The sequence below is a fragment of the Ananas comosus genome, linkage group 23 (genome assembly GCF_001540865.1).
Source record: "Ananas comosus cultivar F153 linkage group 23, ASM154086v1, whole genome shotgun sequence".
Lineage (NCBI taxonomy): Eukaryota > Viridiplantae > Streptophyta > Magnoliopsida > Poales > Bromeliaceae > Ananas > Ananas comosus.
In genome coordinates, this window is record NC_033643.1 from 6,914,918 (window position 1) to 6,924,362 (window position 9,445).

Consider the following 9,445-nt stretch of genomic DNA (forward strand, 5'->3'; position numbering starts at 1 on the left):
CGATACTTCCTTGGTAGCTATTATTATATGCAAATTCAGCCATCGCTAAGGAATCATGCCAACTCCCTCTGAAGTCAAGTACACACGCCCGTAGCATGTCCTCCAATATCTGAATCGTCCTCTCCGACTGTCCGTCGGTCTGAGGATGAAAAGCTGTACTAAAATCAAGACGTGTGCCAAGAGCATCCTGTAAACTCCTCCAGAAGTGAGATGTGAACCGCGGGTCTCGATCAGATACAATCGACGTCGGGACTCCGTGTAATCTCACAATCTCGTCGAGGTACACCTGTGCTAACTTGTCCCCTGACCAAGTAACATGAATCGGCAAGAAATGCGCCGATTTCGTCAATCGATCAACAATCACCCAAATAGTGTCATGTCCAGCCTGCGAGCGAGGTAACCCAACAATGAAGTCCATCGCAATGTTCTCCCACTTCCAGACTGGAATAGGCAAGCTCTGTAACTTTCCTGCGGAAAATCTCCGCTCAGCTTTAACTTGCTGACAAGTCAAACACTGCGCTACAAACTGTCCAACATCCTTCTTCGTTCCAGGCCACCAATAATGCACTTTAAGATCTTTGTACATCTTAGTGCCACCTGGATGTAAACTATAAGGTGACTGATGAGCTTCCTGTAGTATAGCCTTCTGAACCTCCTCGTCTTTAGGCACGCACAACCGGTTGCGAAACCGAAGTGCACCGTCAGATCCCACTGTAAAATCATCCCCTCGCCCGCTCTCAACTGCACACCGTACTTTTTGGAGGTACGGATCTAAAGATTGCCGATCTTTAATCCGTTCCGATAAAGTCAGTTGAACAACTAGGGCGGCAAGAATAGCTGGTACATCTGGAGCTACTACCTCAAGATCAAACCGCCGCATTTCATTCTGCAAGGACGGTTGATGCGTGATCATCATAGCCAAATTCTCCACTGACTTCCTACTTAATGCATCTGCAACCACATTCGCCTTTCCTGGGTGGTATAGAATATTAACATCATAATCTTTCAATAATTCTAACCACCGGCGTTGTCGCATGTTCAGCTCTTTTTGGGTGAATAAATACTTCAGGCTCTTGTGATCAGTATAAACCTCACAATGCTCGCCATAAAGATAATGTCTCCACAACTTCAGTGCGAAGATCACCGCCGCCAATTCCAAATCATGAATAGGATAATTCTTTTCATAGTTTTTCAACTGGCGAGACGCATAAGCAATCACTCGACCACCCTGCATAAGCACACACCCAAGTCCACTGTAGGAAGCATCACTGTAGATCACAAAACTCTCCCCTGAAATCGGCAAGGCCAGAATAGGAGTCGACGTCAACCTTTCTTTCAACTCCCGAAAACTACGATCACATTCTTCGCTCCACACATATTTGGTTCCTTTATGTGTAAGACGCGTTAGTGGAGTAGTAATCTTCGCAAACCCCTCCATGAACCGTCTATAGTATCCCGCTAGTCCAAGGAAACTGCGGATCTCTGGAACAGTCGTCGGGCGAGGCCAATCTTTAATTGCCTCTACTTTCTTTGGGTCAACAGCTACACCACCCTCAGAAATCACATGCCCCAAAAATGCGACCTCTCGCAGCCAAAATTCACATTTCTTCAATTTGGCATATAATTGTTTTTCTCGAAGAATTTGCATAACTATCCTCAAGTGTTCTTCATGCTCTTCATTACTTCGAGAAAAGATCAGGATATCATCTATAAATACCACCACACACTGATCCAACAGCGGCTTAAAGATCCTGTTCATCAGATCCATAAATGCTGCAGGGGCATTGGTCAGTCCAAATGGCATCACTGTAAACTCATAGTGACCATATCGAGTGCGAAACGCTGTCTTGTGTACATCCTCTGGCTTGATCTTCAATTGATGATAACCCGATTGAAGATCAATCTTCGAATACACCCGTGATCCTTGCAATTGATCAAATAAGTCATCAATTCGCGGCAATGGATATTTATTCTTAATCGTGATCTTATTCAGTTCACGGTAATCAACACAAAGACGAAGTGTTCCGTCTTTCTTCTTTACAAACAAAACAGGAGCTCCCCAGGGTGATACACTAGGCTTCACAAAGCCTTTATCCATCAAATCCTGCAACTGAGCTTTCAACTCTCTCAACTCAGCTGGTGCCATTCTGTACGGAGCCTTCGAAATTGGCGCCGTCCCGGGAACCAAGTCAATAACGAACTCAATTTCCCGATCCGGTGGCAATCCCGGTAACTCCGCAGGAAACACATCAGGAAACTCTCGAACCACTGGAATATCACTCAGTGCTGGAAGTTCCTTTTGAGTCTCCACTACAGTCGCCAAATAAGCCGCACATCCACTACTAATCAACTTTCTTGCCCTCGTCGACGATACAGTCAGTGCAAAGAGCGAACTCTTGCACGCCCGATATACAACTTCTTTTTGCCCGGGTTCACGAAAAGTAATAACTTTACTTTCACAATCAATCATGGCATAATATTTTGTAAGCCAATCCATTCCAAGGATTATATCAAAACCTTTCATTTGATTCAACACTAGCAAATCAGCTGGCATAATCCAATCTCCAACCTGAACTGGACACGCCGCACACTCCTCGTGAACACTAAACGTGTGCTCAGGAGCATAGACCCACCAGGCATCTGGCCTATCCGAAATCTCAATATCATGTGTTTTAGCAAATAAACTACTGATGAATGAATGAGATGCACCAGTGTCAAACAATGCACGAGATCTAATACCATAAAGTAGAACAATACCTGCCACGACATCGTCGACCACGGCAGGATCCTCTGTCTGAGCTGCAAATACACGACCACTCGGCGCAGGTCGAGGTGCCTCTGTACGGGTACTCGGTGCAGGTCGGGGTGGCTCGTACTGACGCGGCACAAAAGTACGTCCAGCTGACATAGCGGGTGGGAGACCCGCACGCTGCCTCGCAGGTGACTGGACTGAAGCTGTCGACTGTGCAGATGATGCTCCCCTCGGGCAATCACGAATCATATGTCCCGGCTGCCCACACTTAAAACATTTACCTTCCCGCTGTGGACAAGCCACCGGTCGATGATTTCCGCCGCATATCACACATCTCGGGGGTCCCTGATACCTCGACTGAGAACGTGGATAACGAGGGGGCCGTTTAGAGCTCGACTGTCCCCCGGCACCACTAGTAGTCCTCTTCTTTCCTTTTTCTCTTTCTCGTTCTCTTTCAAACGATTCGCGTTCATCACGCGCAATCGCATTTCCACGCTCAACCCAAAGAGCTCGATCTAGAACTTCCTCAAAAGTTTTTAACTTCAGAGCATTAACTGTCCTGAATATGTCAGGTCGCAACCCCCGCTCAAAGTACTCTGCTCGATCTCGATCCGTATGAACCATACCAGGTACACAGTTCACCAAATGAGTAAATTCCCGTTCGTACTCCCGTACCGAACGGTTCCCCTGTCTCATCTTGCGGAAGTCTTCCTTCATTTTCCTTTTATCACTGTCGGGAAAGTACTCCATAAATAACATCTCTCGAAACTCCTCCCAAGTGAGCGGTGGTAGGTTTGGTGCCCGCTTCTTCTTGGCCTTTTGCCACCAAATCTGAGCATCTTTCTCAAAGCAGTGTGCCGCCAAAGGAACCTTATCCCTTTCCAAAGTGTAAATATCCTCGAATAAGGCCTCCATCGCTGTAAGCCATGTCTCTACTACCCACGGATCAGCTTCTTTTCCATCAAACATAGGCGGATTAAACCGCATAAATGCCTCTAGTACCTTTATAAATCGTGCGCGCTCAACCTCTAACGCGGTCACATCAGAACCAGAGGGCCCAGAAACCACTGGAGGAACAGTCGGCGAAACAGGAGGCACGATCGTCGGCGCCTCGGATACGGGTACATCCTGACTCCCCGGTACTGCTGTCTTTGCCTGTCGCGACATTAGATCCTGTAACTCTTTATATGCTCCTCCTGTCTCTGCATAGCCCCGACTAACGCGCTTACCTGAGCACGCAACTCTTGGACCTCATCAGATCCAGACTGCTCTGGCACCTCAGAAGGTAATGCCGGAGTGGATCTCGTCGCACGTCGCGGTGGCATTTCTCCTGAAACGAACCATTCACATTAGTAAAACAAAACCAATCAGGCGAAAGCAATCAAGCGTATTTATACTCAACCCTTAGCTTTATGTTGTTGGCCACCAACATAACTCCTTAAGTTGTGTATAAATAACACTTAGATCAGCCCCTAATTAACATTAGAGACTTACTAACAACTAACCCAATTTGTTTAGCTTTCGCTATTATTNATTCACATTAGTAAAACAAAACCAATCAGGCGAAAGCAATCAAGCGTATTTATACTCAACCCTTAGCTTTATGTTGTTGGCCACCAACATAACTCCTTAAGTTGTGTATAAATAACACTTAGATCAGCCCCTAATTAACATTAGAGACTTACTAACAACTAACCCAATTTGTTTAGCTTTCGCTATTATTAAATTAACGCCACTCGCGTTCCTGGTTCCTAGGTTTCCAATCCTAAGTCCCCTAGGTCATCCTAGACTTTTACTATCACTTGCTTTGATACCACTTTATCTGTCACGTCCCGCTATCGCCAATTTGGTCGATCCGGGCCCGTACACAGACGCCGAACGGACAGAACCTCCTCTGTCCGCCCAAGGCTCAACAACAACGAGTATATGTATAAAGAAATAAACAATTCCCAGGATAACATTTCAATATACATGGCTTGCTCTAAGCTAAATATACAACATACATGATATTTGATTAAATTTAAATCAAATACAAGTGATTAAAACTATTACATTTCCACTCAACCATCATTTTTTTTTTACATTTAGCCATCCACCAAAATTACATGATTGTTTACAACTTTACATCTCTAAATCAACAAAAGAAATTGATACATGTATACCAAAAGGGAAATGGCTACAAAATACATAAAGTTCCGGTGGCCACTATCTACGGCACTATACCCTTGCCTCGGTCCTCCGCCGCCCCGCTCGTGCTAGGACCTGTAGGGTTAGTGGTGTGAGAACTACAACGAAGTTTCCAGTGGGTTCGGCATCCGACCTCGCCAACTTACCCACTAGGTCTATCCAAGTATAAGTATTTCAAGGAAAGAAAAGTAACCAGTACTAATGCATTTAATACTATGCCTGCAGAAGAATGTCAGTGGATACAAATACTCAATGCAATAACGAAAAATGCGTGCATGCTCAATTCGTAAATAAGCTTTGGCTCTTACCCAATCTTACAGGTTAACCTTGTTAACCCCAAAAACTCATAACCCAGAATCCCTTTCTTTACCGGGGAGGCTCCAAGCACTACCGACCCGAGGGACCGTCTTCAGGGACCTCGCTCCCTGTGGTGTCGATTTTCGGAAACACACTGCTTGAAGGAGGAGCGACCTCACTTGAACCAAACAAATGTGAGTATGATCTGATCCTCTTTAGAGGATATGAAAACACTGTCACACTTTACTCTAACTAGTTCTTTATACTAGTTTCACAATTCATTTCTCGATGCTAACCAAATCTCAGTTGAATGTCACCAAGTTTACTATTGCTATAGTCATGCAATTCCTAGGGTTCAATAACACATGTCCATCATGGTCCCATTTCTCTCTACTTTCAAATACATTTGGAATAAACATAATGAAAACAACCGAAGTTCACATATGAATTAACCCTAATATGCATGACGGAATGAATAACCATATGTTCAAGAATAGAGAAATAGACATAGAAGGGAATCCAAAGACTTCGGATAGCACCACCCACCTGTAGGGATGCCAACTAACTGGAATCCACGTCTCGAACTGTGTCAATGATGATCTCACGCGACCCAACGCAAATAAATCCTAAACGGCTTTTACCGTAATTAGTGCGTCGCCGACCTGTCGGAAGGTCAATTTAGACTTCCGAGCATGTTTAACTTTCATTTATATAAAAATAAAAGAGGTTACACTAGAATCATATTTACATATTTTACAAGTTTGTATTTCCATTTCAATTGCTTGTGTATAAATATATATAGTATCAATATCTTTATACACATAGTCTGTCATTAAACCCCCCTATGGCAGTTTAAAATTCTTAAGCCAAACAATTCATAATTACTCCTTTAAGGCAGTAAACATCAATTCTAATATTTAACATCTCAATTCTAACTTGCGTTTATGTATGTACTACTAACATATGCATATACTTGTCTTACTATTAAGTTCTCTACTTCACTTTAATAATTAAGAACTAGGAACAACTAGTATCTACTTAAACAGGATTTAACATGGTCCCAATTCAGCTTTTGGCTTCCCATAATTATTCACATGTATATGTACATGTAGTATGCTGTTTTGTAGTAGCTGAATACTAATTCCAGCATCTACATATTAATCAAGATCCTTCCAATCCAGAATTGGGAGTCAATTTATCTTAATACTTGTCATTTCATTAAAGTAAGGTACATCATTCAATCAGGATTTGGATTCATTTACCTCAATTTTGAGCTCCTCCTGCTCAATTAACTAGCAAGCTCTCAACCTTCACTCCCTCTTTAAATCTGGGTACCCAGAAATTCCTGAAGCCGCAGCAGCTTCACAATTGGGTCTTCGCTTTGGCAATCCCAACAGCCCGCACACAGCTTAATCTGTCCACTGCAGTAACAACCCTCTAGTTGTACTCATTTTCTTAATAAAATTGTTAGATTATCATTATCTATTAGGTACACTTTACCTTTATTTGATAATTCTCTAGATCACTCTCAATTCAAGAGGCCCAATTCTTCTACTAGATAGCTCCAACAACAGGGACACTATCCTTCAGCTGCAACTCTAATTCGGCAGCACCACTCAACTCGAAGCTCCAAATTAGCCACTTTCAGCAACAAAAATCCATATATGCCTCTTTTCTAAAGTAATTAATTTGTCTAGGAACAAATACTAATCAAACTTACCTTGACTTAGATATCTCACCAAATCTCTCTCTTTCTCTCAATTCGAATAGCCCAAGCCTCCTGTTCGGCTACTCCAACAGCAGGAACTTCCTCCAATTCTGCTGCCCAGTTCACCAAATTGCAATTTCCTGGCAGCTAATACACCTTAGTTAACTTTTCTCTAAGGTAAGCAATTCAATTATAATTAAAAATCCATTCAATCTTACCTTAATTTCAAGGTTCCACAGCTGATACTCAGCTTCCAAAACTTTCTTTTCAGCTCACAACACATAAACTTCTACTTAAATTCCTGCACACATATATCAATTGGTTCATTGAAAAGCTATTCTAAAGCAATTACAACAATCCTAATCGAACAACAAGTCTTCTACCTTAATTAAGTGCTCTTCCAAATTGCCCTTTGCTGAATTTAACTTGCTCACAGCTTCAAATTTCTTCTCAGCTCCACAAGGTTGCTTCTTTGCTCCAACAACAAGAAATCCTACTCCACCAAGCTTTTCTTCCCTAGCTTGCTCTTAGGGTTGAGAAAGAAAAGAAAGATGAAAAGGATGAGAAAGGAGCTGTGGGAAAAAAATCCCTGATACGTAGGCAGGTGTAGGCAACTTGGGGCTAAGTGATAAGCTCAAAAAACTACACCTTAGCCCTTCAAACTGCTGAAACTGCAGTGCAGTCCAGAAATTCGCAGTTCAGTCCCTGCAGGTTCACAGTTTAGTCCCTGCAGGTTCGCGGTTTAGTCCCTGCACTAACCAATAGCTTGGTAGCAGTAACTTGAAGCCCTATTTCGCGTCTTGTTTGCTTCGAACACATCTAATCACTTCCAAATAACACTAATAAACCTTAACAAGCTATCAAATTAATTTGGAAGCAGTTCATTTCAAATTTTGCATCAAATTGACTATTTTTGACCAAATTGACCCAAAATTTCAGCATTAAGGTAACTTCGGCAATTGGAGTTCTCTTGCCACTTCGATTCCATTCTTATACATTCCCACACTTCCAAAATATGTCAACGACGGATCACAAGCTGCTAGTTAAGTTTAAAATTACTTAATTTGCATTTTAGCATTATTGTGGTCACTTTGATCACAATTAGCCTATAATCGAAATTCAGTCCATTACAATAGTAGCATCAGATTGGGTTTGATTTTGGACTATTTACCTTTGAGGCATCCATTTAGTTGAGTTTTGTTACAGTATTAGTTTCGTTCTTGCTCTGTTATTATCTTGTTTCTATTACTTCTGTAGTTGCTCTTGTATCATACCATATACATATCTGTTGTTCTATCTCCTTTGGTTTTCGGTGATTACGGCTTGCCTTCATGGCTCTGTCGTACCCACTGGGAAACCTTGATTGCGGTTTCTCCCCCCATTTCTCCAGGTGATTCGGGCAAGGAGTTGGCTTTTGGGCACGACGAGAAAACGATCTAGCTAGCCTGCCGTAGCGACCGTCACCCGGGTTACTTTTATTTCCGCATTTAGTAGTTTAATAAATAAATGGTTCAGTTAGATGATCCCTATGATTGTTTGATTGTTAGTGAATTGGTTTTAGTGGATGTTTTCGTTATACATGCACATGATTAGAGATTTGTGGATCTGGGTTTTGGTTTTATGGATATTTGATTCTTGTATTTACGCATCGTGGTTTTCTACCCCTCAAGGTAGTCTGTTTTCAAAATGGAGTTTCCGAGTGGGAAACAATTTTGAAAAGATTTTCGAATGATTTTCGTGAATGATTGAAGTAGAGTTTAAAAACAAAACTTTCGGATGGGGAACACTTTTAAATATGATGCTTGTTGTATTGTGCATTGTATCATCCAGCACGTAAGGAGTGTTTAGAGACATGCATTATCTCTAAGGATCGCTAGCTGTATGGAAATGTATGGCATGAATTGGTTGTTGATTGGTGAATGTAGGTTGTGGTTGAGATCCTGATGTTCGGTTGGTACGCCGTGCAAATACAAAGGAGACTCTGTCCGAGTGAACAGAGAAATTTTGTATTTGTGGCAGGTCTGTACGTCACGTGGGCCAGGTTGAAAAAAAAAAAATTTAGCACGTTTTTCGCAATTCTGATTTCTAAAAATGGTGATCGTTTTAAAAAGACTTTTAAAATTGGCCCCGGGGCATGACATTATTTTTTTTCTTCTTCCATCTTCTACAAATTTTTTTTTGTCACGTCTCTTCGTCAACGGCCATGGCGCCGGCAACGGCGCTGCTAAAGACCCCCGCTCCGAGGCCACGGCGCCGCGGCGACCTCCGAGGCGCCGATGTCGGCGGAGAGGCGTCGTCATCGGAGGTGGCGGAGGAGGCGAAGGAGGAGGGAGAGGGAAAGGGCGAGAAGGGCGAGTCGTCATCGGAAGCGGTGGAGGAGGGTCAGAGAGCGGAAAAAAAAAAATCGCAGCACAGCCTTGGCGGGGTTGGAGGCGAGGAAGGTAGGAGGGGGTGCGCGGGCGAAGGTAAGGATGCGACGGACAAAACCGAAGTGGGTCGCC

General features: G+C 43.0%; 1 long non-coding RNA gene across 1 annotated transcript; it reads right to left on the reverse strand.

Moving 5' to 3' along the window:
* LOC109728429 lies at window positions 4,994-7,906 on the reverse strand. Its single transcript, XR_002220970.1, has 7 exons — window positions 7,328-7,906; window positions 7,163-7,245; window positions 6,957-7,084; window positions 6,737-6,877; window positions 6,499-6,657; window positions 5,783-5,898; window positions 4,994-5,014 (listed from the first exon to the last, which is right to left on the reverse strand). It is a non-coding gene; the product is annotated as an uncharacterized LOC109728429 (long non-coding RNA).